Source organism: Helianthus annuus, chromosome 8 (genome assembly GCF_002127325.2).
Source record: "Helianthus annuus cultivar XRQ/B chromosome 8, HanXRQr2.0-SUNRISE, whole genome shotgun sequence".
NCBI lineage: Eukaryota > Viridiplantae > Streptophyta > Magnoliopsida > Asterales > Asteraceae > Helianthus > Helianthus annuus.
In genome coordinates this window covers 11,991,518-12,013,896 of record NC_035440.2, presented here as the reverse complement: position 1 = coordinate 12,013,896, position 22,379 = coordinate 11,991,518, and positions in this window count along the sequence as shown.

The window sequence follows — 22,379 nt, the reverse complement described above, 5'->3', positions numbered from 1 at the left end:
CTATTTTAGAATATATTTATCCATTGTTGACACTTTGAACCCTTATATTCACATAGTTACCCCGTTTGTCAACTTTAGTCCCTCCAAAGTATTCTTCCTCACGTTCAGAGCTTGTGACACGTGTTTATACATTATTGGGCATAAATTTTCAAGGTGTTACATCCTCACCCCCTTAAAAAGAAATCTCGTACTCGAGATTTAAGGAAACAGATGAGGGTATTTCTCTTTGGTTCAGGTGTTACAAGATAAGGAACTAGCCTCGACAAGGTATTGAAACTTGTGAGATATGCCTGGCAGTCCAGGTTCTTCATCACCAAAGGCAGGAAATCAAACTCTATTCTTTCGACCTCGTGCTGAGGGCAGTAATTCTCCTTGATCAGGGCAACAAATTGTTCCCAAGACATGTGGTACAGAGGTACCTTTCCGGTGGCTTGAATCAACGACTTCCACCATGATAGGGCTTCACCCTTGAAGGACTGCGACACAAACTTCACAATATCTTTTTCAGCACAACCACTTATATCCACCACCGTGTCCATTTCATCTAGCCAAGTCATACAGTCCACTGCCCCCTTCTCCCCAGTAAAATCCCGGGGTTTACAAGACACGAAGTATTTATATGTGCACCCTTTGACATGAGGCTTGTCCTCCAATACTAACTTTTTGGATGGGACGCTGTTTTCGTTGGAGGAATGTCTGTCATCATCTTTCTTAGACTCATTTTTCTTAGACTTTGGTGGAGTAGGTGGTGGCTTACTGTGACCTCCTGAATGAGTCTTGGATTTGATATGCGGTGTCGACAAGGTCCTACTATGGGTCCCACTGTACTCACTGTACTGCCTTTCTAAAGCCTTTGTAACCGCATCATCTACAAGCGCTTTCAGCTCTGCGCCAGTTAACTGTATTTTCGCATTATCGTGATTCTCTACCGGACGACTGTTTACTTCGTCCGACCCCGCCATGTAGCTTCAGTTGCTACATATAGACAATAATAGGCAAGGTTCTATTTAGAAGCTAATACAGCATTTTATATTCTATTAACCATGGTTTTAATAGCCATTGCTGGTTAATTTATTAATCAAGTATTTATTCAGGATCTTTATTATAATCCTATATTACAATTAAGAATTAACATATAACTTAGTCACGAGGACAGTGTTAATCTCTAACCTGGATTCTTACAGGATCAAGGTATTAGGGTTTGAATCACAGTTCATAACCCTATTCTAGACAGTGAGTTGCAGACTCCAACTGTCTCTTAGTCCAAGGACATTTATATATACATATATTACCCGTAGGCACTTCATCCCCAAGGGATGGTTATTTACTTACAGGGAATTTTGAATTAACCCAATTTTCAAAGATGGCCTATGTGACTTTTACTGCGTCACAGTTTGCCCAGCATGTCAACATACTTACAGATGTCAACAGAATTTTGAATCTTTTAGACAGGTTCTACCATCTTGGCCATGTCTGCGACGACAGGTGGCTAGGTTTTACCCCTAAGATTCTCTTTATAACGCAGATCAATCCTAAGTTGAGATGCTAATTATGGACCTGAATCTAATTATGGAGATACCATCTTGGCCTTGTCTTAAAATGACACGTGGCTAGGTCTTGTCCCTTTTTAGATTTTGCCATTTTATATTAATGGTAGGTCTTCTCTATTTTAGGAAATGTTATTTTCATTTTACTTTTTATTTTAAGTTTATTCATATACTTATTTATAATAACAATCATGAAAATTTAAATGCAACATTCCACTAATAAAGATTTAACAGTATAATCACTTGCCCTAAACGGGACTTCTACAAATAACATGCCCACGCAGGGGCGAAATACAACAAACAACAAACAAACAAACCCACGCAGGGGTCAACTGAAAGATATGCCCACGCAGGGGCAGAATACTAAAAGATAAGCTCGCGCAGGAGCTGAGTATAGAACATAAAGTCCACGCAGGGACTGATTACAACTAAGCAAATAAACAACAAAGGTCTTCAATGACCCCTTCTCTTGGACTTCCCCTTTAGCAAGTCTGACAGACCCTTGAAGAAGCCTTGCCGCTCCCTACGGTCTTCTCGAACTTCTTGTTCGACCTGGTTCAACCTATTAAGAACCTCCTGCTGACGTTCCGGCAGAATAAGCTGCGGCTGCGGCGGCTGGTACAACGGTTGAGGAGGTAGGGGTTGCTGGTACACATATGGAGGGTTCCCGGTAGTCCATGGACCACCATAGGGCCCTTCAGGGTGTCAAGCGTTGTAATCCCATGCCTCCTGGTGTGGGTCCACATTAGCATAGTCGAACTGGGTATGAGCCGGCTGCTCAAAAGGGTTGTACGCCGCTGAGCCGGCGTAAGCAGGTATTGGGTTGTCAAAACCCAACGGAGGTGCCATAGGCAATGAGTTGACCTCCGGAATGGGGTTTGATGGACCCCCCATTTGTGGTTCTTCTTCTTCTTCCTGGAGTGGCGGATAATGACTGCCACTCGATGGTTGGGGAGTGCTGATGCGGACTCCCCCTCGCACGGACATCCGTGCATTTGACCTTCTTCGCCTCGGTGGCTCCGGAGGCGGTTGTTGCTCCACTGGTGGTGGTGGTGGCAGAGTGACTGCCACGAAATGAGAATCCTGAGAAGGATTCTGTTGCTGTTGCTGCTACTGCTGCTGATACGAAGAGGAGTGGTGAGAGGGGGTAAAATACCAATCAATGTTTCGGAACCTCTCCTCGTAGCTGTCCGGACCACGATAAGGTGATCCGTGAAATGAAGACCCATCTGAGATCTCGATGGGGTGGTTTGGTGTTCCGGATGCTGGTTCCACGGGGTCCGTGTCTTCATCCATATTGTCAGCATGGTTTCCTGAGAAATGATCCTCAGGTCCTAGTGGGTTGAAAACCACGGGTTCTGGAAAGATATTGGCCGGGTTGAACCGGCTTTGGAAGACTGGGGTTGGGTCGTCAAAGGAATGGTGAGAATTGGACCTTTGCAATGGTATGAAAGAGGGTGGTTGATCATTGGGCTCATTCTCTGATTGGGGCCCAAAGGAATGTAAGTATGAAGATGAAGAGCTGAGGGAGACTGACCGCCTCCCGGGTTCAACATAGAGCCTCCACGGCTCTTGTGGGCTCGTACTCATCGTAATGGAAGGTGTTCGCCGGTGTGAGGGCCCGACTTCATGATCGTGGCTCGTGAAAGGAGCCTTTCCTCGTCCGCGTCTCATACGTGGCGGCATGATTTAGACCTGTCAACAAAAAGATACAGCAACACATATATATAAAATAAAATAAAGACAAAATGAAATAAAACAAAACAGAGTTTGTCCTATGTTCTTTGTCTAGACTCGGAACTCGAGGAATGTGCATTTATTTAACTGAGATTAAACACAGAAGGCTAGTGTTTAATTCACTCAGCGTTGGCTCTGATACCAACCTGTCACACCCCTATTTTCCACGTGTCACCGGTGGGCCCGGTGGGGGATTCCGTGACGTAGTTGATATCGTCATAGACAAACATACAAAAATATAAATCTTTCTTTGCTTCCGCTGTGCATTTATATTTTTGTATGTTTGCCTATGACGATATCAACTACGTCACGGAATCCCCCACCGGGCCCACCGGTGACACGTGGAAAATAGGGGTGTGACACAAAGTTTGTATGCAGTAATGATATGTCATTTGCAATATAGGATGCACATGTATGTATATGCTAAATATCATAAAGCAATTCATGTAATTAATTGTAATTCAGCACAGTCATTAAGCACTAATCATTGTTTAATAATTATACGGATGCATGCGAATTTGACAGTTGTCACATTCTCCCCTGTTAAAAAAATTTCGTCCTCGAAATTTAATCTATATTAACTCCTTAGGGTTACGTTATACGTGTATGGATATGAATAATACCAAAGTGATTACCCACGAAATCGGATCAAAACTTATTCGAGTCAGGTGAATCCAAGGACATATTACAACATTAGGAACCCAACGGTTAATAGGTATGTGTTTCAGAATTTGATGTCAAAGGACACGAGACGTATTAACTAGTGCGACTTAGTTACCAGGGGTTCAATATAAGAGGGGTTCTGATCAATAGAACTCTGAACGATCGTTCACAATATGCAAATGAGTTTTCAGAAACAATAGCATCCGCTAGATGAACTCTAAATCAACAACTCAAATGTGGTGGTAATATGAAAATGATCTGTCAACTTTCGAACAAATACATGGATAAAATAACGTGTTGACATTCTTGAATTGTGGGAATACACCGGAATGAATTTCAACCGAATCCGGTGTATTATTGTCTTGATTTGTAGTTGCATTAAGAGTGTTTAAATGACAAGTCAAACAAAAGTATGTGCGGTTTCGTGTGAAACGAGTGACCATGATTAGCATAAGCTACAAGTTTGTACCGACACCACAAGGTGTCGTAATGACATAATTCAATAATAGCGGTGACCGAACAAGTTCACCGTGTTTGAAATCAAATGAAAGTGTAATGAAGCAAACCTGAGAATTTGATTCAAATGGCATCGTAGGATTTCTCAATTGATTATAGAACACCAAAGGACTATTGTTTGAGGATGAAAAATGATGAATACTGCAAGGCATTCGATCGATAATGAAAGAACCATTAGGAGGTACACTGTGATATAAAATGAATTTATGTGCCATTGTTTTAACACATGATTGTGTTAAGACTGCTTTAATCATGATAAAATAGAACGGATTTAGAGCTAGTCAATAAATAAACAAGTAAACCCGTGTATGAGATGCGTAAACGAGATTAGCACAAGCTTCAATTTCGTGAAAGCATCACTACAAGGCGTCGAAACCAACAAACAATTTAATGGAGTCGTAGACCAAACACGTCTACTATGACTCGGAACAAAAGAAACACTTGTAAAGATGAATTTGAATATGATGCCCTCAATACATCATATGATGTCTTGAATTGAATATACGAAATGGGCAAGTTCAAGCAATTGAACTTGGTTTTAGCGCAATCCGACAATAAACGTATGTATCGACAAGGGAATTTTCGGCATGGTTACAAAGATAAACCATGTATGTAACTCGAAAGAAAGGAAATTTCAAGAAAGTGTGTTGACTTGATAGCAAAGGAGTCAACAATTACAATAATGTGGGTCATTCGAATCACAAATCAATAATTAGATTTAGCAAAATAATATTTGAACTTTGATGAAGCGCTTATTCGAAACGAAACCACATGCATAACAAATGGCGCATGCGTCACATATGAATTTCCAAGTAATGAATCGACGAGTATTCGCTTTAATGAAGGAATGATCAAATATTGAGACAAAGCATTGTGTGCTTTAATGAAGAAAATTGTCGTGATGCAACTACCATTAAGAGGAGTAGAGATGCAAAAATCTACCCGCTAGAAGCAAAAGTGGAATTTCAATATAAGAAATTTGAGTACTTTATTTGTTCGGCTAACTGAAATAGCATATACGTCAGAATAATGGGGTTTGCTTGACTTAACAGACACGATTCCTAAGTGATAACCTTTTATGAGTTTTGACCTAAGTTCTCGAAGGTCGTAAGTACATGTTTTCCTAGGTTCTCAAAGTTTCGTATTCTGTGTAAAACTATTTTGTGCATCGTATAGAAAACACAATATTAGTGTATGTTTAAAACAAGTGGTTGACCCACTGTACTTTGGTATACTTTCTTCCTAAATTCGCTGATGGCGATAGCCTGATCGAAGACCGATCTTGGGATAGTAGTTGGATCCTTGCAGCTGGTCGAATTAAATCATTAATCCTTGGCAGGGATAGTAATTTCTTGATGGTTAGCTTGTTCAGCTCCTGGTAGTCGATAAACGTTCGAAAGCTACCATCCTTCTTTTTAACGAACAGAACTGGAGCTCCCCGAGGCGAGAAACTTGGCCTTATAAATCCTTACCTAGCAAACCCTGGGGTCGTGCTGACACTTCGGCATTTCTGAAGGCGCAAGTCGGTAGGATGCCTTGGCTACAGGCGCGGCGCCTGGAACCAAGTCAATGCGAAATTCGAGTTGTTATTGAGGCGGTAATCCTGGCGTGTCTTCGGGGAAGACTTCAGGATATTCCCTTATCACAGGGATATCTTCGAGCTTAGGTTCTTCGGCTTCTTTGTTCACGACAAGAGCCAAGTAGGCAACACATCCTTTGCGCAAAACCTTCCGTGCATTCAAACAACTAATAATCCGTAGAGGCGTATCATGCTTCTCTCCATGAATCACGATCGTCTCCTTTGCTCGCCATCAGGCTGTGGAAAATCTTCTCATGGCAAACAATCTCTGCACTATTACTCGACAATCAATCCATCCCAACTACGACGTCGAAGCTTCCCAACTCACGCTCTGGCAGAAGATCTATCAAGAACTCACGCTCTCTAAGTTCCATCACATAGCCTCTAATTACTTCGTTGACTTCCACTAGCTTCCCATTACCTGGTTCTATCAAATACGGGATATCTAACTTATTTGTTACTAAACCAAGTATACTCTTAAACTCTAGAGATACGAAGCTAAAATTGGCAACAGTATTAAGCAGCACAAATGCATAACGTTGACTAACATGGGTCGTACCGATAACCTCGTTTGGATCCTGGCCTGCTTCCCTAGCTCCGTTGTTGAGCTTTCATCCACGTGCCTGATTGTTTTTAGGGCAATATTTTCTGAAATGCCTTTTGTTTCCACAGATACAACAACCTTGACCACATCTTTGATCGTCGCCATTTCTGCCTTGATAGTTGTTGTTGTCGTTGTTTCCTCCACGATTTCCGCTACCATCTTGACCTCCATTTCCACCTTCAATACCTTGCCTACACGTCTCCTTGATATGCCCCACCTTGCCACAGTTTTCACATTTTCCATATCTATATCGCCCGACATGATAACGTCGACAATTGTCGCACTTAGGTAGAATACCCATGTACTCTTTTCCCTTTTTGTCCTTCTTCTTGTTACTCGCCCGAGTACCCTTCTTGAAATTTGCGAACTTACTCTTGTTATCTCCAGATGGCTCCACGTGAGTCTCCTTTTTCTCCTCCAAGGTGGAAAATTTTCCCAGTCAAACCGCTTCTTCAGTGAGCGTCACGCTTAATTCGATAGCATCGGTAATTGTTGGAGGCTTCGATGCTGTCACAATGCTCAGAATCTGAGGTGCCAATCCCCAGATGAAACGTTCGATCCTCTTAAATTCTGGTTCTACCATGTAGGGGATAACACGAGACAAATCGTGGAATCTCTGCACATACTAAGCTATCTTTAAACCTTCCATTTTCAAGTTCCAAAATTCAGCTTCCAACTTCTGGATTTCTGCCCTCGAACAATACTTCTTATGCATTAGCTCTTTCAGTTATTCCCACGTCAAAGCATACGCAGCAGCCTCGCCTAACGTCTGAACCTGAAGGTTCCACTATGAAAGAGCCCCATCTAGAAGCAGTCCAGAAATGTACGTGACTTGTTGCCTTGGAGTACAATTGCTCAATAGCAAAACAGAATCTGTCTTCGCAACCCAACGCATAAAAGCTACGGCACCCCCAGAGCCGTCGAATTCCAGGGGCTTGCAGCCCAAGAACTGCTTGTAGGTGCAGCCTGCGAGATAAGCAACATCATTCACATAAGGCATTAGCAATGCACACTTGGAAATGTCCAAACGTTTTGTAATGTGTCTTAAATGACTAAACATTACCGTTGGGTGAGTTATTTCCTGAGGTACCTTCGCTGTGTTTGGAGCGAAGGGCCTCGTGCTGTGTGATGGCATGTGTGATGCGCTCTTGTAATTCCGCCTCTGTCGTCGGCAGAGGGTTGTTGGTATTGGTGTTTCTTCGACGCGACATCTTCTAAGAAGAAAATCGGATAGGTCAGGTCTTATTAAGGACACAAGCGCTTAAGCATCTACTTAACGAATAAGACCTAGGAGGTGTGTATACATATGTATATAAGCAATCGTCATAGCAAGCAGTCATATAACATCACGATTATAGTACAAACATGTAAATGGGAACATGTTTAATGAGAACATAACAAGCAAGCACGTTGTTGATTTACATATTTAACATGACGATTGGGCTTTCATTAATCATCGACCACAAAGTATTGTTACATGTTTTACAAGGTGTATTATATCAAAAGGAACACAGGGTCACACTACCCATGTCCAACAAGTCTACCAATTCTACAAAATTTTTACAATCAAAAGGTGGTCTCCAAAAGGCTTCACAATCTCGGCTCGATAGTGGTGCTCTTACCAAAAGTAATGCAATCTGCATAAAACCAAAAACCAACCATGCTGATGGTGGAAGAGGAGGTGGGGGGGGAAGGAAAGCAAGTAACTGATCTGCTGCTCGACCGTAAGGAAACGAGCATCAAACTCTGGAGAAGGAGTAAGAGGAGCAGGTGAGAGTGCAAAAGGAGAAAGTGATGAATGTGGAGGATCAAAAATATACTATCATATACAGGGTGGAGGACGTGGTATCAGCTCAAGTTCCAAAGTTCTACGACTCAAAACCTCATACTGTAGTTGAAGTGACAAGAGCAACTCATCCCGTGTGTAGCCTCCATAATGTGAGGGATGATAGGGGTCTGAAATCGGCGTAGTGTATGGTAGGAACTATCGGAATGGCTCGTCCAGCGGTGAAGAAGTGAAAGGGGGCAAATGGTGCAGCCTGTGAGGTCGGAGGAAGTGATGCTGTAGTCAAAGGATCGTCACGCGGGTGCTGACCTGGAGTACCTTCCTCTGGACGGGGTGTAGGGATGTCCTGAAGGAAAAACAATCAGCAAATCAGTGCGATGGACATCGGATTCTACAGGAGGGAGGAGAGCAACATCAGCGGGTGCAGGTGGGGGAATAAATGGCTCGGCAAAAGGAAAATCAACAGGTGCAGGTACTCGGTCAGGAATAGGGAGTGCAATATCTGGTAATTCAAACGGAATCATGGTCAGGATCAGAAATCGGCTCAAGGTTAGTAGGTGCAACAATCAGGCTGACCCAAAAGGAACAGGAGTTAGCTCAGGGGCTGGCTCTAGGCCGTGTGGAGGTTTGGGATCTCGAGCAGGTGATAGTGTGGCAGAAATAGCGGCGTCGTTGTCTGAGTCAGTAGCAAAAAGCTGCAATCCGGCCGTCTGTAAAGCTGAAGATGTCACAGGCTCAAAGGAGTCTGAAACTGAGTGCAAACTGGAATCAGAGGATAACATGATGACAGGAATCTCAGGAGGGGGAAACAGCAATAGCATCCTCGTCTATCTTTCCATCGCCCTGGGCGTCGACAGGAGGACCATCAACAATCAAATCAACATCATCATCAAACAAATCGTCGAAAGGCAGATCCTCGGGAGGAATGACCACGAGAGGTACGGCATCGAGGATCGGAGCCACGATGTGCTCATCATCAGGTTGTTCAAAAATGGGATGATCATGGACTGGAATGGGAACAGCAAAAGGATCCTCTCCTGGAATGCCATCAGCAGTCGGTAAATTATCTCCAAAGTCGGGCGACGCGAACGGCTGAGAGTCGTATTCGTCATCCGACATCATGTCTGGGTCGCTCTCAGTGTCGGTTGTAAGTATCTCTGGCTCGGGTGCACTCTCGCTATCAGAGACGAGGGCCTTAGGGTCATCAACATCTGGAAATCTACTCTCTGAAGAAGGCTTAATGCCCATAACATAACAATTATACCATATGTACATATTTTAACCACTATTACTTAGCATGCAATCAAAGACAATGTATCACGAAATCATGTATCCTTCCTAGTCTCCCAGACTAAACCACCTAGTCTCCCAGATTAAACCAACTAGTCTCCCAGGCTAAACCACCTAGTCTCCCAGACTAAACCAACTAGTCTCCCAGACTAAACCACAAAAGTAAACCTTGCAATCGTGTTTCGTGTCTTTTCTTTTGTAAAAATGTTGGTTCCATGGATCTATGCGTTTCGTGTATGCAACGAAAACATGTTGTAAAAATATTTTCGTGAGATCCCTAATGATTGTAGTCTAGACTCGAGAAGGAATCCTAGTTCAGTACAATCGAAGCTCTGATACCAAACTACCACACCCTGACTTTTGCGGAAGCGTGATTTAGTGTAACTTGCTTAATATCATTGCATTCAACCATAACAAACAACTATATGATAAATCCATGATGTCATCAATAGATAGTTTTTAAAACGTTACAAGCAACATTGTTTTTAATCCCGAAACATAGACTTCTTGTTCAAAATACAATACCAACAAGTTTTAGATCCATAAGGACTTCACAAAAGACACATACAACTAGGTTTCGAGCCATGTATCTTATCCAAGATCAAAATACATAACCCAAACCCTTCGACTTCGAATGACACCTTTTATTAGAGACATGACTTGTAAACTTCAACGCCCACCTAGCATTTGGAAGCATGTATATATGTACTTTGTAAACTGGTATGAAGCAACAAGGAAACAGATCAATTAATGTGTAGCTAATACATTAATATATGTGACATGGTGCAGGAAGACTCAATCCTAGCAGATTTGCACCGGCTTCAGTTTGAAGACATAGTCACCACATGGCCCACTCGGCGGGCGCATGGGTGGGGCTCGCTACATCCAAATAGATCTATCACTCATGTCCCTTGGTCCTACTACGAGGATTAATGGTCTCAAGATAACGCCTACCCATTCACATGATCTAACAGTATTTTCCTTAGCTAAACATACCATCGTAATCATTGTATCATTTGTAACATGTATTTCACCCCCGAAGTTATAAAACAGAAAACAGTTAAAAGAAAAGGGGGACATGAACTCACAGTTTTGTGTTCTTCGAATCCAATGTAACTCAAAGCTTCCTCTAGAACGCACGACTACCTACATGCGTACTACGGTTCATTAGCCGGGTGGGTCGTGCCTTGATTTAGTATTAGTTAGTGTATTTGAGTTACGTTCTTTGTGTCTTCAATATTATTCCAAGTTATATAATTATTTGTTAAAATAATAAATACTTTAACTTTAATTATATTTATTAAATTTTGGAATAATTGTTAAAACAATATATATTAACTTGATACTTTTTAAGCATTTATACATGTATTTCCTTCCCAAGGATGGGTGTATTTGTATTCGTATTCTTAAACTTGTATATTTTTACCATGTATTGGTGTCGTATTCCGGAGTGTATTTATACGTACAAAAATACATATTTTCTTGTAATTGTTAAGTATTCTTGTACTAAATTTTATATTTAACTTTTCCCGGAATAATATCTTTAATAAAAATCCATCAATATATATTTCCAAAATATATATATTTTAAGAAATATTACTTAGAAAAATTTTTTATAATTTACCTTTGGCAAAAATATTTGTATTTTCATATAAGTTCCAAAAATAATATATTTCCAAGTCTAACTTAGAAAATATATATAAACTTATTTTTCTCCAAAAATAATATATTTCATATTTATTTGAGAAAATATATATTTCTTCCAAAGGTAATATACCCTCTAATAATTCCAAGAAAATATATATATTTTTATTCACTCAAAATAATATATTTTCTTCTTGTCAAAAATATAATATAATGTTGTAATAATTATAAAAATCATATTTTTTTGTTCTCTTGGTGTCCAAAATATTATTTACCAAAAATATACTTGCGAATAAATTTTCCAGAATATTTTGTGAGTTATATTTCTTGTTCAGTTCCTCTCATATTTTGGGTATAATTTGTATATTCATATTCTTGGGATTTTGATAATATTTTGGATTGTAATTTTTGGTATTTTAATGAGTTATATTATTTCAAGTCCTAAAATAATATAACTAATACACATAATATAAAAATAATCACACACATGGTGACATCTAAATATATATTTCCTAAATACATATTTAGTCACTTTTATTTATAAAAACCAACCTCCAATATTTGTAGTTTTTGTAACAAAAATTATGGCAATCTTTATATGAACATTCATGGTTTAAAATACACTTGTAAATATTTGTTTAGAAATATTTTTCTAAGTGTTTAATTTCTAGAAAAATTTTGCCATAGTTTCCCCTAAAAATGGAGATTTCCATACCTTGATGGCATATCATTTTCTTTTGTAAATCAACACAATCAATCAACAATAAACAATCTATACTTACTAATTTTGCCAAAAACAAACATAATTACCACTTCATGAACTTGAAAATTTATAAAAATGTGTAGTAACTTACTAGCGTATTTAGTAAGTCTTGTTACCCTTTAAAGTGTGGTTGATTCTTTAAAAACATCATTTTTTGAAGAATCTAGATCTTTACAACTTATAATCACGTTTTCTAAAAATGTTTCTTCTTGGATTTCTCTTATTACATAAGTGTTTCTACACTTGTTTAACCACCAAAAATGAGGGTTATTTATTTAAGAACCAAGATTAAGTAAAACTTGTATTTTTAACTTGGTTTCTTGAAAAATCATTCATGAAATTTTAGATCTACAAGACTTACAACTCACTTTAATCATCATTCTTCAAGAAAACAATATATTCTTTCAAGTTCATGTTTTTCATGAGGATGATCTATGAATCTTTAACACTTTCGTCCTCTCATCTTGCTAGATTATGTTTTTAATCATGATCTAGCAAGATCATATGATGATCTACATCATTTTCATAAGTAATCAATCATCAAGTATCACAACAACATTAAACAACATGATTTCTTTAAGATTTCTTATAATTTTAAGCTTATGTTCGTGTTTCATGTTCTTAATTCTTAGTGTTCTTCAAGATTAACCACTTATATCATCTTTTAACCAACTTAATAAGGTGCAAAATGAAAAGATTAGTGTTCTTACTACTAGCTCAAGGCTAGGGATGATCAAGAGAAGTAATGAAGTGGATAAAAGCAAATGGTGAAGGTCCTTGAACTTTCGAAAGCTCCAAGCTTCTTTGCACACCTTCTAACACCTTTGTATGTAGGAGATTGGATGGGACTTGAAAGATGAAGGTGAATGTGTGTGGAGTGTGTTCGGTCGTGAGGTGAGAGAAGGAGGAGAAGGAATGTGTGTGTGTTGGTGAAAGTTGAGAATCAAGGGTTATGATCTCATGGGTTATCTTATAATACTCCACCTCAAATTTTCCAATGGTTTCTATGTTTAATATAAAGAGACAAGATCTAATATTTAAACAAAATAAAATCTTCATGTGGGCCATATGTTGGCCGATTACTAAGTGGGGGGGGGGGGGTAGTAGGCTAGGTTTTAACTATTAAGTTAGTTCATGGTTGAAATGTAAGTATATAATTAGATGTTTAGTTAGTTGATATTTATATAGTGTGTTATGATGTTCGGGGACCATAACTAGCTTGGTAATGTCAAAACAATGCTTCTAGTGGAAATTTGATGTTTCGGGTAATGTCCGGTTGTTCGGTTGGTTACCGGTTCGTTAAGGTGCTAAACTACGTAGTTTAGTGTGCTTTATGTTACCTTTTGCGACAGTTTTGATTCCCGACACTTAGGAAAGCATTCAGGACCATTTAACCATATTTCTGCATGATATTAGTTTGTTTAAATGTTGAATTTGCTGATTTCTGCAGAGTTCTGCAATTTATGTGAGTTTTAGGCACTTTCCGGCACTTAAACTATCTCTATGAAGGCAGTTTTGTGATCCTTACTTTCCTACACACTATACTAGTGTAACTCTTGGTTTCTGGCCCATTTTGTACCTCAATATCATATCTGTCTATGTTCTGAACTCTATCAGCATATTTCTGATTTGTCTGATAATTGTGCTTCCGGTATTTCGTGCATCATTCGAATCAACAAAGTTTGTATGAAGTAATGATATGTCATTTGCAATATAGGATGCACATGTATGTATATGGTAAATATCAGAAAGCAATTCAAGTAATTAATTGTAATTCAGCAAAGTCATTAAACACTAATCATTGTTTAATAATTATACGGATGCATGAAAATTTGACAGTTGTTACATGGAAAAGATGGTGAGGAGTGGTGGGCAAACTTTATACTTAAGCTTCAGTTTATTATTGTGACAACACTCAAATATAATCATCATACATTCCTAATGGGTTGTACATTGTCAACGTTAAACTGAGCATGTTGTTGGTGTCCGCCTGTTCTCACATTATGCTAAGTTGTGAATTTTTAAAAGTTGTTCTCACTGTAATAATTTTGTGGTCAATTTTTGCACCACGTCTTTCGATGGGCCCATAAGGTGTTTGTGGCATAGTATGACTGATCAATAACAGTTTCATATATGCAGAAGAAGTAAGATATAGCTCAAGTAAAGGGCTAACTAATAAAATTCAAACACGCCACACAATCATCAAGTCAAGTAGTCAAATAGTTACATTAGGTGTCGTGGTGTCGTAACACCAACAATGTTTCAAGTTTTAAAAGGAGAGTCAAGTAAATAGTCTTGGATGGCAACGCCATTTTCAAGTTTCTAATCATGGCAAGACCCTAAAGCTCACCTCATATCGAATCCAATATCTCCTTATATTGCTCACGTACGAGACATGCTTATAAAATATGGTAGCTTTCGTATTAAATACAACTGACATACATTTTTTAAATAAGTTATAACAAATATCTTGATCATAACAATTTATACATCTGAAAGCAAATACTTGTATCATTAACATCCAAGACTTTGTTTCAATAAGTACACACACCATGTTCTAAGATTTACGTATGCCGACTATTACGGCGTTTCATGACCATTTAATGTATATACCGATACCAACATGCATGTATAGTTAGCTCAAATGATTTTTCATGACAAACATAGTGCATGCTTTAAGAGCTTTTCATATTGCTTTCAAAACATAACATATGTCTTAGTTTTATAAAGAGTTAAGTTGTATCTACCTGATTGGGGTTTTGAGTGTACAATAAGTGTTCCGTCTAGTCAAAGTAACTACTTACCGGAACAAACCTATAAACACATAATTGTTTGTACGACTTAGATTCCTAGTCCGTGAAGGAGGTGGCCTTAGTAACTCATGAGAATAAATTGGTTATCAATTCGAGTTTAAAACGGGTTCAATAGATTTCGTTAATCAAAAATTGTTTTTCTTTGTCAAGAACACATTGCAAACCGTATCACAGGACTTTACGATATGTATTTTTACGGTATGTATTTTGTGGTCAATGGTGACACATTACAAACCGTAATCTAGGACTTTATGCTTCGTAACACAATTCCAACGATTAGGTTGAAAATTGAGATACTATGGACCGTAATCCAGGCTTTATGGTCCGTAACCTGGTTTGAGGAATTAGGTTAAAGACATAAACATTACAAACCATAATAGGACTTTTATGGTTAGTAAACTGTGTTAGTTGGTATGGTGAAGAACAGGGACATTAGAACCATTATCTTGGACATTATGATATAACTAAATGGTTGTGGATGATTATCTTAGCTGAAAAGGTAAATTTTTAATGAAAAAGGATTTTTTCTAATGAGCTTAGATCACTCGATGTATCAAGAACTAACTTAGTTAACACTATGAACCCTAAATAGAGTAATATGCAACAAGGTAGGTTTAGAATATGATTCTTACCAAATCTAGATTATCAGAAGGTTTACAATGATGAATAAGGATTGTGTGGTCTTCTATGAACGAAAAGCATGTACAAAAATCAAATCTTGCAGCTTCTAATTGTCAAGAATCTTCAAGAAGACTCTAGAACACCAAGAAGACTTGGTTTTGCTCTTAAAAATTTCTTGAAGTGTGAATGATGAAAAAATGATAGTTCCAGATAGTGGTTAGGACTTGTAGGGTCGAAAGGGAGGTTTGGTAATGAGCCTGGAGTTGTGTAAGATCGAAGTCAACCCAACCATGGCGAACCAGAACGTTGCCAAAGTTGCTAATCTGATATGACACGATTACAGACCGTAAAGTAGGGGATATATTATGGTTCGTGAACCCAAAACATTAGGCACATAATGTGGTTTCACTTGGGTTTTTCCAAGAGTGATTTTAGGATTGAATTATAGATCGCAATGTGGCTCCTTACAGCCCATAATGTTGAAAATTTCATAATTTCAGTTTTAGTCATTGGACTTGTATCTTTGCAATAATTATAGTTTTAATCACTTAACTTTCCTAAAGTGAGTTTTGGAACGTTAACTCCAACAATCATGTGTTGGGAATGATTCTATATAGGGTCGTCTCCGAAAATCACAAAAAAAAAAAAAAAATTTTGGCCATGTTCGAGATAAAAAATGTGGGCCCTATTCGCAAATCTTCATTTAATCATCAATATAATATAAACTCATCAATCATTCTATCAAATGTATAAATACTAAAAACCCATAATACTGCGATAATTGTTATGAAATAGATAAAACAAATTAACAAAAATAGTGTAGCAAAAATGATCAAATTATCGAACCTACTTGCTAAGCGAACAGTGTGATTCTTCTAGCGTTTTTTGAAGCAAAGCTCTCGATCAACTCCTTGTAATCCAGAGTATCTAATATTTCACTTTCAGTAGAAATTGCCGCCAACCCGTTTAGCCTTTCTTGTGACATTGTAGAACGTAAATAGGTCTTCAACAACTTCAACTTTGAGAAACTTCTTTCTGCCGATGCCATGGTTACTGGAATTGTCAACAACACTTTATATGCATTTATAGCATTAGGATAAGTAGTACTGCGTTGGAAGATATAGTCCAAAACATCAAAAGGGTTGTCAATGTGTCTCGGTAAAAATGTATTAGTCAACTTCAACTCCGTATACAGGCCCTTATTTTTTTTAGACTAGTCACTTGGGCTTGTTAATTGAGCCATTTTTAAAAAACTTTTAAACATGCCCTTATTTATACAAACATCCAGAATTTATATATATATAGGTAGAGGATCCTGTAAAAAGTGCTCAAAGTGTGAGAAGTGTATTATAACACTATATATAATACTATATAACACCGTATAAACATCGTATAACCATATGTAGCACCATATAATACCATATAACACTATGTAACACTATATATCATTATATAACAAATATAACACTATAAATTGTCTGATAGCATGTCTATGATAGATGTATAGTGTTATATTTGTTATATAATGATATATAGTGTTACATAGTGTTATATGGTATTATATGTTGTTACATATTGTTATACGCTGTTTATATGGTGTTATATAGTATTATATATAGTGTTATAATACATTTCTCACACTTTAGGCCCTTTTTACACTATCCTTACCCTATATAATCTTTTCTATTGCAATTTGTGGATTATTATATGTATATATATATATATATATATATATATATATATATATATATATATATATATATATATATAGGGTAGGGATATGGTAAAAAGTGTCTAAAAGGTAAGAAGGGTAAGAAGTGTTTTAAACCATTGGATATTTGATCTAATGGTTGAGATCAATAGGGTATAAAATGTAAATTGTGTTTTGATTAGAAGGACCTTATGTAAAAATTGAAGGGCAATAGTGACTTTTCCAACGTTTCAAAATATGGTAACCGTTTCAAAACCCCCATCAACTTCCTAAAGATTAGCGAATTATATGGTAACCAGCGAATTATATGGTAACCGTCATCAATCTCCAAAAAATCAACGAATTTCTTCATACTTTATCATAAATAGATCTATAATAAGATTCATGGCGTGGTGTTTTAAAACAACTGGATAAATTGACTATGATGTTGGTCATGGTGTTTTATCTGGAGACATTGTTCATGTCGTATTTTAAACGCTTATGATTCAAGTCATGGTGTTTTAACTGGAGACATTGTTCATGGCGTAGTGTTTTATCAATAGAAAACGTTCCCAGATTTTAAAACACCATGACTATGATTCAAGTCATGGTGTTTTATCTGGAGACATTGTTCATGGCGTGGTGTTTTAAAACATGTATGATTCAAGTCATGGTGTTTTATCAGGAGACATTGTTCATGGCGTGGTGTTTTATCAATGACTTGAATCATAGATGTTTTAAAACACCACGCCATGAACAATGTCTCCAGATAAAACACCATGACTTGAATCATAGTCATGGTGTTTTAAAATCTGGGAACGTTTTCTATTGATAAAACACTACGCCATGAACAATGTCTTCAGATAAAACACCATGACCTGAATCATAAGCGTTTAAAACACCACGACATGAACAATGTCTCCAGATAAAACACCATGACCTGAATCAGTGGTCGGAGATGCAGGTGTGTTCAAATCGGAGAAGATGACGTGAACTGTGATGATGATGACGGAAGGTTAACAAGATGGTCGGAGAAGATGATCTGAATCGGAGTTGGATATGAAACAATCAATCCCTAAAAATTCTCATGGCCAGTTTTTTTTTTTCAGTTATATTGTAAATCAAATAAATGACAAAAATGTACAATTACTAATCTACCATTTTGAATTAATTAAGAGGAGGGACACTTGTCATTCCAAGATTATTTCTTACACTTCTTACAAAAGATGGACTTTTTACAGGATCCTTTACATATATATATATATATATATATAATTTTAAAAAAAATTTCGGGCCCTATATTGATTTGGGCCCTGATCGCAGGCACCTCCTACGCCCCCTGATAGACGGCCCTGATTCTATACATTTTTTATGTGTATGAGGTTTTTAAATGGGGTGTTACATCGATGTTAACAACATAATGTACCATTGATAGTACGAAGATAACAATATTAGTAGGAGTTTATACCTCGTTAATATAGAATGGTATAAACATCTAATAATGTCTATTTTGGGTCTTCACCTTCCAACAACATTTTTTTATTGTTAAACATGGAATATGTTCAAGCTATGTTATGTATCAAGGAAGCCATACGAGATGTTATAACATGTCCTCTAAATTATGACGATAACAATTTGTGAACATTATCAACTTAACAAAAGGCAAGGATGTTGATTGTAAACATCATGTTTATTGTCTGCAGGGGCGGACATACATATAGCCCAAGGTGGGCGGGCGCACCCCCGGAAAAAAAAAATTTAGTGCTATTTCCGTTGAAAATCCCGTCTGCACCCCTTGGATTTTTTCGTCCGCACCCCTTGAATTTTTTTATCCGCACCCCTTGGAATTTTTCGTCCACACACCTTAGGTAAAAAATGCTTTCGATTTATATTTTAAATTTTTTTAGTAAACTCTAATTAAAAAAACTACCTAAATTATATAAACTTATACTACCCAACTTAACCCAAATACCTAATACCTTAACCCACTATTTCATTAAACATAATTAGCCCACTAATTACTAGCCCATTAACCAAACTCAACCTAAGTTCAAACTATAATAATTAAAATAAGCCCAATAGTCCCTTAGAATTCATCCCGCCCTCCCTCTCTTGGGTCGTCTCCTACCAGCGATCATCGACCACAACCACAACAACAACCACAACAGCACGTCATCAGCAGCCGCGAACCACCGCCGTCCGACACCAAAGGGTAACAAAATTCTTAAATAGGTTTGAAATTTCATGTGTTTTAACGTTGTTTATGGTTGTTTAGATGATTTTTAAGGTGATTACACACGATTTCTAGGGTTGAAAATTAAAATTGAAACATTATTTTATGGAGCGATAAACTTATGCATCAATTTGTTTGTGATAGGAACCATGGGTAGGGACGTTATGGCGCAATTTCTTTTGTTTTATATGACCCGACCCGAACCGACCCGATACGAACCGATTTTTTTACTTATATACCTAGGGGCCTAAAATTTTTAAAAATGTTTCACACCCCCATGGAAAAATTCCTGGGTCCGCCACTGATTGTCTGCTAAGAAAGGTAACATATGATTGAAAGAAGATATATGCAACCCCGATTGCTCGAGAGTTCTCTATCCCACGACATTGTATTTTATAAAATCAATGAAAATAACGACTAAAATTATTATTGTCTTTAAATTCAATTCCAATTATTATAATCATTATAATGAGTTACAATATCCTTGTTTTGCCTATACAAAGTGATATTTGAAGTGCATATATTATTGTGAAGCGTTTTATAGAAGATATTTTTAGAAAAATAGTTGGCTTGTAATCCTTACATAAAATACAATAAAATAATATAAAATTCAGAAATTATGGAACTTAAAATAGTAAGGTTTTCTTGTTTCCATAGATAATCCAAATTAAAATTCTGAAAATATGGGACTTAAAATAGTAAGGTTTTCTTGTTTTCATAGATAAGCCAAATTTTATTTCATTTGAAGTTGAGTTTACTTCAGAGAAACATAGAAGCGGTGGCCGATGAGCATAAGTAACAATATATAATGCCCTTTGTCATTTAGCCATTTGGGTTATATATTAAAAAGTCTTTTACAATTTCTACTAACACTATTTTAACTTAATTGAGATCATCCTATATATGAGGGTCATGTAAACAAGTGGATTCACATTAGAGTCCAAGCTTAAGTGAGACTTATTTAATAAAACGAGATTGTATATAAATAATATATGATACATAATTACATAATATATATTATTAAATATAATTATAACCAAAAAACTTGTTATATATAAAAAGATACAATGATATGTATATACATATACATACAATAGTTATATACATAAATTTAGATAACCAACATATAAGGGTGAAGGGGGCACCCCCTAATTAGGTGAGGGAAAACTTTTTTTAACCCAATCATACGTTGTCATGTCATTTCCCCTCTATAACTTCCCTCTTGTCCAAAAACGTACGGGGTGCACCCCTCTTAAGGGGATTGTTTTTTATTCAAAAAAAAAAAGAAAAAGAAAAATTTTCATTCTCTCCTTCCTTTCTTCGGTGACTCCCCACCGATTTGGCCCCCCGAAATCTGTCACCGCCTGGATGGCGGCACCACCACCGAGCGGCAACAACGGTCCCCGCAAGGGGTTACCGATTGTGTCCCGCTCCCCCTAATATACCATTCGAGTGAGGCCCAAGCTTGAACTTGTACAACGCTCATAAGTGAACTCGAGTTTTAATCATAAAGCTCCAAGTAAAATGAATTGACCTTTCTTAAGTTAAACATATACAATCAGGAATCACATCTTATCGACTATTCATTATGTTAATACATATCGGCACTTGTAAAGTTCGCAACATGCAAATATAAACCCCAAACAGGCTGATCGACTCAATTCTCATTCCATCTATGTTTAATTACTTTTTTGCTTTGCATATGTTATAAAGACAATTAAACACAAAAATTAAAAGAAGACCCTAATTTTCTTTTTAAATATACTTTCAAGTCACTATTTATAAAAGTTTGAGCTTAAAGGACTGGCATTGTACAATGGACAACTGTACAAAGGAAAAGTTGAAGTGTCAGGTGGGTTTTTCTTACCAAAATCACATAGAAAATGTGGGATTTGTTTTGTTTGGGATTAAAAAAAAAAAAGAAAAAAAAAAGCCAAATTGATATCCTTTTTATGCAAATTAATTATTTAAATAATGCATAAAGCCGAACAGCTTTTAACTGTCGAGTCTTGGCATCTTTTACTTTCTGTTTTGGCCATTCCTTTGTTTGTGTGCCATGAAAATGAAAATGGATGATGTTAGAGTGGCCAGGTCAAACAGTCACGTCGGACTGATGGTGCTATTCGGCAGTTACGGAACTACTCCAAAAGGTTAGAGGTATCCTAACTTTTTTTTAGGCTCATAGGTATCCTTTATATAACAGAAACGGAGTTGAGAGATAATTTTACACTACAGAAATAGAGTTAAGGAGTATTTTTACACTATGGAAACGGGGTTGAGGGATAGCCCGTCCTATCCCTACTTTCACTCTAAGTCCGCCACTACTATTCGGTTCGATAATTGGGTTTAAAAAAAGGTTAATCGGGTTAATGCGACATACATAATTAACATAAAAGTCTAGTTTTCCTTCCATTTGTTTTGTTTTTGTTATGAACATGATGCTTTGTTTCATTGTTTGTATGTATTATCTACATGTTGCTTGTATCGGTTGATACGATTTAACGTTTTATTTTTAGTTTTGATGAAACACTGGTTAATACTAGATTATCCCAGTTGATCGTCTAGTGAAGGATGGTTCAATCTCTGTCTGTCACTCGCCGTAAAGCTGATCTCACAGAAATGTCCTGCAAAACAACAACACCGGCGACTCGCCACAAGGAGGAGAAGATGGAGGTTCTCCTTGTGACCACCCTCCGGCGTGAGAATAAGTATTTGTTTTGAGGATAGGTGTGTGTTAAGAGTAAGAGAGTAAGAAAATCGAATCCTTAAACCTGGAGGTAGAGTCTTCTATTTATAGCTGGAGAACAGTGAAGGAGGAAACCTGCAAGCTAGCCAGTGCGTACCAGCTGTCTGGACCAGGAGGAATATCATTTATGTCCCCTCTGACGTTGTC